The sequence below is a fragment of the Tiliqua scincoides genome, chromosome 3 (genome assembly GCF_035046505.1).
Source record: "Tiliqua scincoides isolate rTilSci1 chromosome 3, rTilSci1.hap2, whole genome shotgun sequence".
Lineage (NCBI taxonomy): Eukaryota > Metazoa > Chordata > Lepidosauria > Squamata > Scincidae > Tiliqua > Tiliqua scincoides.
This window is the reverse complement of record NC_089823.1, coordinates 46343346-46357817: the sequence shown is the minus strand read 5'-3', so window position 1 is coordinate 46357817 and position 14472 is coordinate 46343346.

The following is a 14472-nucleotide window of genomic DNA, read 5'->3' as shown; positions in this document are numbered from 1 at the left end:
CGTCGTCCCTGCCCATCCACTGATATTGCATTGCGCATTACCACTGCCACCAGTATGGAGGATTCAGGCCCTCAGACAGTGCCCATCCTGATGCCACCCACAAGGTTCTTCTTTTGTGACAAACAAAAAGCATGACACTATCAGGCCTACATAAACAGTAGATTTCAGCAAATGCACATAGCTCATCATCATGCAAATTATATTAGTAGCTGTGCTTCAATTCCTTTGTATTGTAGCTGTGAAAATATAATACCAATACCAATATAATACCACTATAATATTCGGGGGTAGCAATAGAGGAGCAAGAAACCTGGAAGTGGGTCTTTAAAGCTATTTTTTTCACAGATTTGCTATCCATTGATTTTTTTAAAATCCAGAATGGAACTCCAGTGGATAACAAGGCACTGCATTGCACTGCACCAAAAATCTAAAGAAGAATTGTCAGTAAAAAATTAGCAAGAAATGACACAATACAAACAAAGGTAAGCACATTTTTATCTTATTGATTTAAGTGGAAGAGAGATAGATGTGCTTAAGGTCGTAATCCTAACCAACTTTCCAGAACTGGCATAGCTATGCCAGTGGGGCATGTGCTGCATCCTGCAGTTGGGGGGCAGTCACAGAGGTAAGGCAATGTTTGTTCCCTTGCCTTGGAGTTGCATTGCCCTTACCTTGGTGCTGGATAGTTGGTTAGGACTGCACCCTAAATCTCTTCCATGGGAAAATATGGAAAAGTACTTAACTTGGTGGGTTTGGGCCCTAGACAATCTGTTATCCAGCAGCGATTTTCTTGAGATGATTGAAAGACAAACGATTGCTGTCTTGACAAAGAAAAGTCAAGTATGTGTTCTCTCACTTGACTGGTTTGTATATCACAGCCAAAATAAACAGTTAGAACAAGAGGATAAAGGAAGCAGGAAGAGTTTTCACACATTGAAAAAAGTCTCTCCTGTCTATCATCCTGCATCGTTTTTATCTCAGGTAGATCAAGATATCCTGTGGGAACTGACATTCATTATAAAATACTGCCAGTGAGTCATGAATTATGAATTACTCGATTAGTGTTTAACTGCGCCAAGCACAGTTTTGCCTAACATAATGTTAATGCATTCTCCAAATACTGCTACCTACCGTGTTTAATATTTGCCTTCCCCAAGGAGAATACACTGATTTTGCAATGCCATGTAAGAATAGATGTAAGATCTCATTGATAGAAAAGAGTTTAAAAAATGCTCTGAGTCCTGGCGTCCCTCCTGAGCCAGCTGCCAGGATGCTCTTCCTAAAAGGGGGAAGGACCTCAGCTCTGTTATAATTTATTCAAGAGGCATGCCAGGCAAAAGTTCATTTCAAAATGCACAGAGAAGTGAACAAATGGCTGGCTCCTGGCTGGCTCGCCATTTGTTGGAAAGATGTTCAGATTCTTTTACTGACGCAATGCCAAACAGTCACAGACCTTTTAAAAGGGTTTGGAGGCTTTATTTCTACATAGTAAGTGAATTACACAAGCCAACTGATTCAGTTTGGATACAAATGTTCACTCTTTGTTTCCCATCCTGTTTCTCAAAGAACCACACCGAGAAAATCACATTAAATAAGGTGAGATAAACAAGTTACCCATGTGACACAGTATGTCATTTCTACCTCCTTATCAGGCCTATTACGACAGGTTTGGTGCATGGTCCCAGCTCTAATTAGGAGGTCATTCTGCCCTGCATCTCAAAATATTCCTGGCTCACAACTTTAGTTATACAAGATCCTGGAATTTTCCCTTTGGGAAAGTTATGATCTACATGTTCTGCCAACCATTATCTCTTTAGGTCACTTTGACATAATATCCCTCCTATCCTATTTTTGAGGGGAACAACAGTTATTCTCTTGGCTCCAATTTCAGTTATTTTTCCTCAAACTAGAGAAGATAAGTTAACCCTCTAAAATCTCTATCACCATCAAAGAAGAACTTGTAAGATTATTCTTATATGCTGATTAAGTGTTTGAAAGATTAGAATGATCTTGTCTCTTTCAGGTGATGGAAAATTTCCAAACTAGGCAAAGTTTGTATGCTGGATAAAACTGGGCTGCAGTGGCTGTTAATGAAGTCAAAATCAGACCCCATTTATTTACAATTATGTGTTAGGCAAGGATGTCCACTTCCTTCTTGATTATTTATGTTCTTGTTAGAACCTCTGGTGGCAGCAATCCAAGAGAATATAAATGTAGGGGGAATGAATGTAGGAGGAGAAACTTTAAAAGCAGCTGGATGACCCCACTTTTTTTTTTTATATAACATTCATAACTTCTTGAAAATTTTGCTCTAATCTCTTGAAACTTCTTGAACATTTTGCTGTCATCTTAGGATACAAAGTAAATTAGACACAGTTATTTTGGATGGGCCTCAGTAAGACCAGGAATGAGCAGCTGGCTGGAGTTACAGTACTGGTATACCTTGAGGAGAGATCCCTGTTAATTATCTATAAATCTGGATAACTCAAAACATACAAGATGAAGTCCCTTAAAATAATAATGTATTGTTACAAGAGGTAAGGCAGGATTTCGAAAAATGGTCACGTTTACAAGTTTCTTGGTTGACCACTGCCTCAAGTTCTATATACATTGCTGAATATTTGTTCCATTGCAAGTTCAGATTTCTTTATTAGGTTTACTTAAAGTGGCAAAAATGTTGCACTAAGGCAATGCCTGGATTATCATCCTTGTTCCTACAACGAAGAGCTAGATGATAAATAAATTTTGGATGATACAATGATATGGAAACAACAGGACATAAGTACAATTCAATTATTAACCCAACAATGAAATGACATGAAAACACAACAGGATGAAGTTGGAGGGACCACAAATAATCTGGTTCCAATATTTACAGATAATGCAGTTTATTTATTGTTTAATGTGGAAATATGGAAACCTGAGCCAACTGATTAAATGTGAAAAAAATATATAAATATAAGCAGATCAACAGGAGAAGACTCTTCTGAGCAAAATATACAGGTTAATTGCTAATTTAGAAAGGTTAATATCTGTTTACCAAACTGAATGGAAAAGTGCCTTGGGTATTGTTATAGTGGAAGAGAACTGGAAGCAAATTTGGATTGTATGTGAATATAAACCTGTGAATATAAAAAGTGAATATAAACCTAAAGAAAATTTTACAAATGCTGTTTAGATGATATCTGACTCTCCCCCCTCCATTGTGATTTACCCTACATATAATAATATTTGTTGGAGGTATACAATCTGGGATACAGACCTTCCACACATTGTTTTGGAGATGTCCCAATTTTACACCATCTTGAATTTCTTTTAGAGAAAGTATTAAAGAAATGACAGCTTATTGACTGCCATTGGACCCTTTATTGATATGGAACATCTGTATCTAAATGTTCCTAGTGAGGCCACTGTGAATGAGGTTTCTGTAAAACTATTTAAGTTGCTGCTTTTTTATTTTTACCAGTGGAAGCAGAAGTTCCCTGGATGAAAGTTTTCTGTGAAGGGTGATGCAGTGATGAAGAAAGCAACAGCAGTTACACTTCAGCCTGTAACTACAGGTATAACCTAATTGTCCACGGATTTTTCACCCACGGTTTTATCTCAACACAATGAAAAGGGCCCTTGCAATTAAAGGAAAGAAGACGTTTAACAATAGCCTCATTAATGTGGGAGAGGGGAGCCAGCAGACAAACCATCAATCATTCTCTCTCCAGATGCTTAAAACAGCCTTTGAGGCAAGTGACCCCTTCCTTTTCTCCTGAGCACATGAAAGAATGCTAAGTGGAAAAAGTCTTGTAAGAATATTTATATGCAGCTTTTCAACAGGAGTGGTTTACATAGTAAAATAAATGAATAAATGGTTCTCTGTCCTCAAAAGATTCACAATTAAAAAAAACAAAACAAGACAAAAACAGAAAAGGCACCAGCAACAACCACAGGAGTGAAGAGGGTCAGTTGCTCTCCCCCTGTTAAATACAAGAGGACACCACTTTGAAAAGTGCCTCTTTGCCGTATCACAATAATTTTCTTGGTGAAAAACCAAAAGAATGTTGAATGTGTTTCTCTTTCAGAACAATACAAGATGATTACTTAAACAGTAGAATTTCCTGAAATCACTTGCACTGATTTTGACAATGCTGTTATTGAGAAATGGTTATTTTCTATTAAAGCTGTTATAGATCTTTCCTTACAAATGCCTACAGGAATCTGCATACTACTATCAGTGCCACTGCCAGGTTGCTGGGAGATGTGGGCAAAGCTCTGCACTGGGCCCCCACACACCCCTAATAATACATTGGGTACCATTATAAACAGTGGGTTCTTGTTATTCAAGAACAGGAGGCAGAAGAAGAACAAGAAGAACATTCAAGAACGAAAAGGCAGGAGGTCTGGTCTAGAGGGTATAGCCTCCGTTTGCCTGAAGATAACATCCACAGGTCGCCAGTTTGAGACCACCGGCACCGTGAATGGTGAGACCTTGAAGCAGCTGACAAGCTGAGCCGAGTTATTCCACCCACTCTTTGGTGTGAGCGAAGAAGCGTCTTGGCTGCCCTCCATGTGAGAGATGAAGGAGCTGCTTTTCAGCCTGCGTGGGAGGAAATCGGAGGCCAGAATGTGATACCAGATCAAAAAGATCCATCTGAAATGTTGTGGTTCTTGAAAGATAGAACCTTTCTTCAATTATAAAAGTCCCTACAGGGATTTAGAACAGCCTGCCCATGTAAACTGCCTTGAATAAAGTCTGAGGAGAAATCTGACGACCAAGAAAGGCGGTATATAAATACATGTATTATTATTATTATTATTAGTATTAGTATTAGTATTAGTATTAGTATTAGTATTAGTATTAGTATTAGTATTAGTATTATTCTAGGGTAGCGGGGGACAAAAAATGGATTGCTATCTATCTATGGTTCCAAAAACTTTCCCCCCACCATAAGAAATAATGGGATAGGCTCTTATCAGGACCAGAATTCCCCAAAAGCTTATTTTAAGCACTTTTTAAAATATAAATGATTATGAACTATTGTTATCACAGAAAATTATTTTTTTCTAAGGTCTTTAAGGAATATGTCAGACAGGTCATGCATGATGCAAGAGATGCAAAACTCAGTTGGTCATGGAAATGGCATTGAAGCAGAGGGGGAGGGAGTGACAGAACTGGAGAGAGGGGTTCATCTGCCATGCCTTCCTCACATCCCTTTACAGGTTCAGATTTATCATCTCAACACTGTACAACAGGAACACCTGCCTGGGATTCTGATTCACTGACTTGCTTGGATGGACTGAGAAATGAATCCAGAGTCATGTGTTTTCCTTTATGTCTCTTCTCATTATGAATTGTAAGATAAGCAGAGAAAAGCTTGGGAGGAAGGCAAGAATACCACGGAACAGTCACTAGGTGGCAGAAAGCAGTTGGAATGCAGTGATTCACTGCTGTATCATACTGTGTTTTCAATGCAGATTGTCTGTCCCTAAGGCAGCAGTCCTAACCAACTTTCTAGCACTGACATAAGGGCAATACAACTCCGAGGTAAGGGAACAAACATTGCCTAACCTTGAGGAGGCCTCTGTGACTGCCCCCCCAACTGCAGGATGCAGCACATGCCCTACTGGCATAGCTATGCCAGTGCTGGAAAGTTGGTTAGGATTGCGCTCTTTGTGCATTGGGTTGTTTTCAGCACTGTGTGTTTTCTTCTACTCTTGCCACTTTTATTTCTAGAAGAGTTGTTTTGTCTTTAACAGCTTCATTAAGAGCTTAGATCTATCCCCCCCACTGATGCAGCTGTGCCAAAAACAAGTGAGCTATATCCAGTGGAGGGGGGGCAGGTTGGAATACTTCTGAGGCTAATGCAGCTGCTGCCTTACCTGGTACAGCAGGTGTGGCAGTGATCGCGGTGGAGCACTGCTGCTTCTTGAGCCAATGTTCTCAGAATGGCCACGGATGGAGCTCTGTGCACTCCATTGGCAGCCATTTTACAACAGCAGAAGACTCTTCCACTATCGTAAACGTCTCCCCCTACCAGCCCACTATCAAGGATTTGGCTGCCTAAGTTCTATTTTTCCCAGCATGGGGATGCAGTGCTAGAAGATGCTTAATTTGTTGAATTTCTTCCTGTCATGCAACTGCTAAACATGTATCAGTCCTGCCAGGAAAAAAAGGTGGCAACCCTAATTAAGAAAAAGCTTTCAATCACTAAGATTTTAAAAGCTGACAAGTAATTTAAGGAGATTGATAATAATGCAGCTGCATTATGACAAAGAGGCCATAATTTCCTTATTCATTGTCACTGGCTAAGGGCCACCACATAGTTTTAGGTGTTTCCCAGAATCCATCTTGCACACCTTAACCCTTCAAATAAGTGTTAGTAGTAAAGGCTGGACTGACCAGCAAATTCAAAAAGGTTTGTCCTGGAGGATTATGGTGAAGGAATTTTTCTTTTTCTTGTTCTGCAGATCTGATGATTTAGGTAAAAATTCCTTTTCACCCCAACTTATCAAGAATGAAAATAATGAGGGTGATGATGGTGATGATAGAACCAATTAGAATACATTATTTATTAAGCATTTAAAATGTGTAGGCACTGTTCAAAAAATTAAACAAATAGGACCTTTCTGCAGGCTTATAAGAATAAAAATAGGGAAAATTATGAGTAAGGAGAACGGAAAGGAAAAACCAAAAAGGGTCAATTGGGATAAGCCCGGGTGAACAACTCTAATTTAAGGAGGTCCCTGGGATTGAAAACAGAAGGAAAGAGTCCAATGTCAGGTGGGAGGACTTGCCTGTGACCCCTTCACTTTAAACCACGTTTAAAACCAGCCCAGGCAGTGCTAGTGGCACTCCAGCTACTCTCAATCCACATATCTCGCTCTCTTCTCTCTATCACCCCCTCTAGTGTCCAGAATCCATGGTCCTTGTAGCTCTTGGAAGATGTAGTTGGCTGCATTGCTGCCAGTTTGCATTGCAATCCTGGCCACAATGGAACTGTTTGGGGGGGGGGGGAAGGTGACCAGTGTGAAGATCATGGCAGTTGGGTTAAGCCAAATTTGGATTGACTAAAAAATAAGTTGACATAGTCTACTGCTGGAAGCTCTGGGCAAGGCCCTGCATAAGCAGTGGTGGATGGAAGTGCCTTCTTCCTACCAGCCAATATCCCATTTGGAATATCCAATGGGAATGTCCCTAGAGATCCAGTATTAATGAAGGAACCTCTGGGTGTTCCCATTTGTGAATGGGGTTCCAACTTGTGCCACTGGTGTTGGAAGGCAGTTTCATAGAATCAGCACTCTGCTGGTGTTGGTCATCAGGCAATGTCAGACCTGGCTAAGCGCTGACACAATCCTTGCTTGGTGGGATGTTTAATTGAGAACAACATTCATTCATTCACCCATAAGTTCTTCTACATGTAAACACCAGTGACTGTGATGGCATTGTTGGGCGTGCAGATGACTGTGCAGTGAAATTTAAGAACTGATGTTCTTGCCATTTATGCATTGCCGTTTATGACTTTATTTTTACACGAAGTCCCTTTGCAAGAAATCACCGTCAATAAAATTTACACAGTGTGTATAATCACCACAAGGGAAATTGTTCTGCTGCTGAATAACTTGCAAGAAATATTTAATAACTTCGAAACTGTTATAAGTTATTTTTTGTTTCATAACAACTTCCTGGGGAGATTTTCCATAATTTAAAATTTCATTCATATTATTTCTGATTTTTCTATTAAATTGGCATGCATTTGTATCCAGGAGTTTTCCGATATGCCTTATAACACAATATTTCCACAAATCTCAGCTCTCCTTAAAGAACGTCCACATAACTTCTCAGCTTTGCTTTTTTTGAACTTAGAGCATCTGTCACAGGAGGAAAAGCAACAGAAATTGCTCTCAAGAAATTAGTGGAACGGAGAACAAGACAAACTTATCGAAGACACAGTCAAGATTTGTGCAGAAATGAATATGTATTGATGTAGACCTGCCTGCATTATTCATAATGAGTACTCTGGGCAAACAATTTACCTCTCCTTTCGCTATCATGAATCACTTGGCGGGCCAATCCCAAAGCTTGTCTCTATTTTTCCCCCATTGCAAGATAGGCTGGGTGGACATTTTTCAGTCTGAAGGCTGCTCATGTACCGCTCAAATAGATGACTTCCCATTCATTATTCATATTCAGTTATATGTGATCAGTCAGTGCCAGGAGCAGAGTGAACACTGCTTTACAAAGTGTTTCTTTCGTGCTTTTCTGCTAAGACAAAGTTTTCCCATTCAAATTCCAAACCAAGTAAAGCTGTGTGTAATTCAGTGCATATTGACTTGGAAGACAGTTCCATCAAAGTCAGTGGAATTTACCTCTAAGTAAACATATATAGGATTGTGCTGCACACAACTCATCTCTGTCTCCTTTGCCTTGCTTCTCTTTTCTTGAGCAGTGAAAGTTAAGGGTAGCTAGACAGGATTAGAGTTTCTATTTATTTTAGAGGAGAAAACTCAACAACCAGCATTTTGGCAAAAAATCTGATTATTTGCAAAGACTGAATGTTTATTCAAAGGAAGCAAATAGCTAGCCCATTCAGGTTCCAAAGAGTGATGCCTCTTCACAGCCCAAGAACATTTGCTTAAAATAAACTTCCAGATAAGAATGAATAAACACAGTGGCGTCGCTAGGAGGTGCAGGGGCACAGCTGTTTTTGAATAATGCTATCTATATATCATTTGATGCATAATTTCATGCAGAATGCAATGAAACAAACTGCATTGAAATATCCCTTAAGGGACAGGCAGCCAGAAGGCAGGGAGGAGGCAGTGGTGCGATCCCCAGGATTGCACCTCTCAGGGGGCTGCAGGGGCTTGGGTGCACTTACCAGAATTAGCCTCCCGGGGGTGCAGAGAGCCCTGTGTGACTGTCTGCAGGGCTCCCTGATGCTTTAGAAGTGAAAGCAGAGCAATCGCTCTCCACTTCCGCTAAACCAGAAGTGGAGCGTGATCGCTCCACTTTCACTTTTGCAGCTTCGAGGAGCATTTAAATGGCCAAGTTTTTGGAATTCCACAGCGGTCACGTTCATCTCAGCAATCTGTCATGCTCGCCTCAAATACAAGGTAGCATTATGACCCCTCATAGATTCATAATTTCTAATCTGATTTTGATTTTAATCTGAGCTGCGAAGCGCAACTCCTCCTTTCCACCCACATTCCATACCACCAATTTGTACACATTACATTTTATTTTTTTATACAGGTATTTCTATACCGCCTTTCTTGGTCCTCAGATTTCTCCTTAGTCTTTATTCAAGGCAGTTTACATAGGCAGGCAATTTAAATCCCCGTAGGGATTTTTACAATTTGAAAGAAGGTTTCTATCTTTCAAGAAACCACAACATTCAGATGTTTCTTTCTTGATCTGGTCGCACATTCTGGCCTCCATCCTCCCACGCTCAGAGCAGATGGAATAGCATGGCTCAGCTTGTCAGCTGCTTCAAGGTCGCACGGTGCCGGTGGCCTCGAACTGGCGACCTTCAGATGTTATCTTCAGGCAAATGGAGGTTCAACCCTCTAGACCAGACCTCCTGCCCTGGAGAGGAGCCTCTAGACCAGACCCTCCTGCCCTACTATTTCTGGGATGGTACATGTGTAAACCTGGCCTATTAATTCTTTCCTGCCTGTATCCTGTTGACAGAGACAAGCAAAGAGTGAAAACCGATTTCTCCAAGGTATTCACATTCCGACATGTTGGAAGCATGTCATTTATTAAGGTGGCCAAAGCATAATCATTTTATGTAATTAATAAGCAAAATAATTTCTGTAATGCTTGTGCCCAATGAAGCTAAATGAAATACCATAAAGGAAGAGTTGTAAAGGTGTTGAAAAAATATGGGTGTGAAGAGCATACATTCCTCTTGAGCCATGACTGAGATAAAGAAGAGTCAAGCTTATGGCTTATGTCAGTTGCAAGCTATGATACTGCTAGGAATGGACATACACTGTGATCCCTTAATACCACTGATGGTGCTGAATAAGAATGAGGTCAATTTTATGGTGTATGGCTGTTTTTATTTTTTATGCTTAACTGGTCAGGATCCAAAGAGCTCCACCAGCTATGGCCAAGGGCTTGAGCATGTCCATTAGAAGAACTTGTTTTCTTTTTCTCAACAGCAGGTCTCTGCGATTTAATCCAACTTGCTTTTGAAAATCCCTCTGATTCTAGAAGTGGTTTGCCATCAGGCACAGAAAACTGCTGCTCAAGAAACATAAGCTTCAAGTCCCCTCAGACACAGAGAACTACCGTAGATACTCGTCTATAAGTCGAGGGCAGGTTTTGAGCCAACAATCATGGAATTTTCTATGAGGCTGCCAAGGGATATGCAAGTGAAAAAGGTTGGGAACCACTGCAGGAAAACCATGAATCAAATCCACCTTTAAGGTGTCTGGTGTGTTAAGCCAGAAGCTCTACGTACAACATACAACCCATAGCACATAACTGGGAGTGTGCAATTCAATTCACAGCAGAGAGATGCAGCTGCATATATTTGCAACCCTTTTTACTCAGAAGCAGACCCACTGCTTTCCATGGGGGTTATTCTTAAGTAAGGGTGCATTGAATTGTAGCCTGCTTCAAATGGAAAGGAGCATTCCCATCCTGGTGTTTCAAAAAACAGACCTGCTTTTCAAGCATCTGCAAAGCAGAACCAGGCTGCAGCAGAAGGAAGGAGAATAAAAGGTTAACAAATTGCTTCTAAGGAGCTGAGCCTACCTGCAGCTTGAGACACTTTTCAGAGTTGGAAGGCTTTGCCCTCTGATTGACCCGGAGATAAGGCAAAGTGGTAACTGGAGCTTGATTACTTGGCAAAAATTTCACTATAGGCGAGTATCTACCGTAGTCCTATTCTTTGGATTGTGGCCAGTATGAATATATTAACCAAATATTTTTTTAATACTATATTCAGTATTTTTAGCAAGGAAATTTGTTGCATTGTGTAAACTAATTGCTAACTTTATTGCTAACTTGAGCTGTTGTATTAGAATTCTAGTGTCATTCACATGTCTGCCGTTACTTATGCTCCCTCTACAAAAACCCAGGACTGTATTATGACATAATCTTGGGGGGAAATTGTATTAATAAAGTAGCTTCACATTTTAATGAATACTGTCTACTAAGTTTTACTAATGTCACTTAGGGCGCAATCCTAACCCCTTATGTCAGTGCTTTCCAGCACTGACATAAGGGCAATGCAGCTCTGAGGTAAGGGAATAAACATTCCCTTACTTTGAGAAGGCCTCTGTGAGTGACGCCCAACTGCAGGATGTCGCACACGTCCCATTGGCACTGCTATGCCAGTGCTGGAAAGTACTGACATAGGGGTTAGGATTGCTCCCTTAATCCATCTTTCAATACACCAGACACAAACCAGCTAAGCTGTGGTTTTTCACTGTCTCTTCTTTATTTAAAAATCTTCACACTGTGGACTTGGTAGCTTCTCTGTTTTATAAAAACAAAATGGACTGGTTTAGAGATGCTGTAGTGCACACTTTCACAATCATAAACATTTCTAACAAGATGCTTATCTTCCACCAATATTACCAACCACTAGGTGGCAATATTTGCTATTCATAACAGTATACAGACAGTCATTCTCACTACAAAGCTAAATAAATATCACCCATTTACATCACACCTGATACTCTATGTTTTATTCAAGCTTGTTTCCTTTTTACTGCACTTTGTAATGGGTTTTATTCTGACAAACCCTTAGAGTAGAAATATCCTGTCCATAAACTCTGTCTTTTTCATATGTTTACCTGGTTCACCATAAAAATCAACCAAGCAGAAATTACCAATTTACCATTGTGTATAAAATGATCAACTAGAAAATCAAAAAGATCACACCACTTGCTAAGTGTGAACGTTATGCCAAGAGTACAGTGGCATTTCAGTACAATATTCCACATTGTCTTAGTAGCTGAGCATCTCTCAACCACCACCACCCCCAGGCAATATCATACCAAGATACAGTGGACCATCTCATTCTTCTAGAGAAATATCTAAGTAATGGACCATTAAGGACAGTGAAGAACCATCTGCAGGCCTTCTGAATTATTGGCCTAGCAAAAAAAATCAGACAGCTAGCATTCCAGTCTGTAAGTTGCATTTGTTGATCTGCTAATATTAATAATCAATACTCATCATCTAATAATCATAATCTTACTCATCGCCTAATGTCATAATAGTATTGATAAGTGATTAGAAATCAAAACAGTAAACACAACAATAAAGGCAATAATTAAAACAGTAAGATAAAAAGGCTGGATAACCATCCATTAATTCAGTGACAAGTAAAAGTTCCCAGGGAGATCATTCCACAACTGAGACACCATAACTAAGAAGGTCTAATCTCCAGTCGACACCCAGTGATGGGCTTAATGAGAAGGCAGAGTCATAGAGGAGCAAATGGTCTTTCAGATGTTTATTCCCTCTTTGTATATTTACCCACATTTCCTAGCTAAGAAAAGAAAGTGAATCTGTTATACTGTATGGTTAAGCCAGATATGATGACTGAGAGACAGCCAGCTCCTAAAGAGTGATATCCTGTAGAGCACAGTGTTGTCTGGCACAACAGACTTCTTGCTATATTGCCCATTCAAGGAAAACAAGAATGAATGGATATATTTGAATTGCAAATAAGCTGTCTTTCAGCTCTCAAACTTTCTTTTCACAAATTAAGTTGTAGGCAAAATGATCCAAGTTGAGCAGCAATGCAAGCAAAGAGAAACTGATCATGTTTCATCTGATTGATTAAGCCAGGAGACATTTGGGCCCAATTCCTTTCTTTCCTTTAACCTTCTCTCATTTTTCCCCAGGCACCGGAGATATGCAACCAAGTTCCTTGCGTTATTCAGAAGATTGTAATTACGAACCTGGATCTCTTCAAGAATGCATACAGAATGATTTAAAACAAAAGGGAAAGAACTTTTCTCTTGCATTTTATTATAATAGCAACAAGGCTACTCAATAAAGCGATCACCTCTTTGCAGACTGCAGTGGTAGGTGACTGAAAGAATTTGATGCCATCTTTATGAAAAGATTTGACGACATCCAACCTCACAAATCAGACTGAATGGACCAATGAGGAAATAACAAGACTGTTTTTTGGTGACTTTATGCAGCCTGTTGGGAGTTGAACAAGTTTCAGAACTGTTGCCCTGTGCTTCCTCACGGGAATGTCATCCATGCAAGTAATCCAATTTATTCTATTGTTCCACGGGATGCTCTAGGCTACCACTCTTCTCTGCTCCAGACTTCCTCTTCTGCTTCTTTGCCCTTTTTCTTTTTTTAAGAAAGGGAGATGGAGGAGAATGTAGAATGGGGGCAGCACCTGGTGCACCACAAAATCAGCCATGGTCTGCCTCGTGGACATGACTGCCCTGTCACTATTAGGAACTGTAGAGAGGAATTGGAACCTTAAACTTTACCGATGGTAATGATGGAACAAAGTCGAATCCTAACTAAATAATGGCCCAGTTCTAACTAACCCTCCCTGCTGATGCAGCAGTGCCAATGGAACGTGTGCTGCATCCTGGGTGAGGGGGCCAGTCCTGGAGGTCTTTTCATGATAAAGGAAATTTTGTTTCTTTACCCAGGGGCAAGCTTCTGTTGCCCTAATGGGTCTCCTCTGATCCACCAGACATTTTGCTGGCACAGGTCCAAGGAGAGTAATAGAAACCAAATAGGGATTCGGATCTAGTGCAAGTGACTTCTTCTGGGAACCACCCCCTCCCTCACTCATTCCGCCTTCTGCCCTCCCCACCCCATTCTGTCCCCCCTCTCATTGTCTGTCTCCCATGACAGCTTACCTGCCTCAGAGTAAGTTGTCCTCTGTGGCAGGTGTACTAGGGCAGCTGCCATTTGTGGCAGTGTCCCAAAAATAGCTACTGGGGTTGAGCTGTTTCCGATGTCATAAAGGCTAGATAGGCTTGGGCAGTCAATCAAAACAATCAATTGTTCTGTAACATAATGAACCCAGGGATCACGACATAATCTCTACATATTAACGTACCAGCACAGTTTAATGATGACCTATGTTTCTGTGCCTGTATTTAGCTGTTCACAGTACAGTTGAGCATTCTGCATAGGTTAAATCCTGTTCAGTTTCTTATATCCAATGTAACATTACATTTGCCTCAGGTACTTTGCGTAGGTGGAGAATTGGGTATTAAGAAGAGACTCTTATAAAGTCAGGCAATGATACACCTTTCGCCTTGAAGATGTTCTCAGCAATGCAAGACAAGTACTGAATCACATGGTATTCTTACAAGTTACATCCTCATAGTACAAAGAACTGTCACTGTAACGGTAGGGAATAGGCTAGAGATCTTTAGCATGCCATGGAAAGAAAGAAAGAAAGAAAGAAAGAAAGAAAGAAAGAAAGAAAGAAAGAAAGAAAGAAAGAAAGGTAGGTAGGTAGGTAGGTA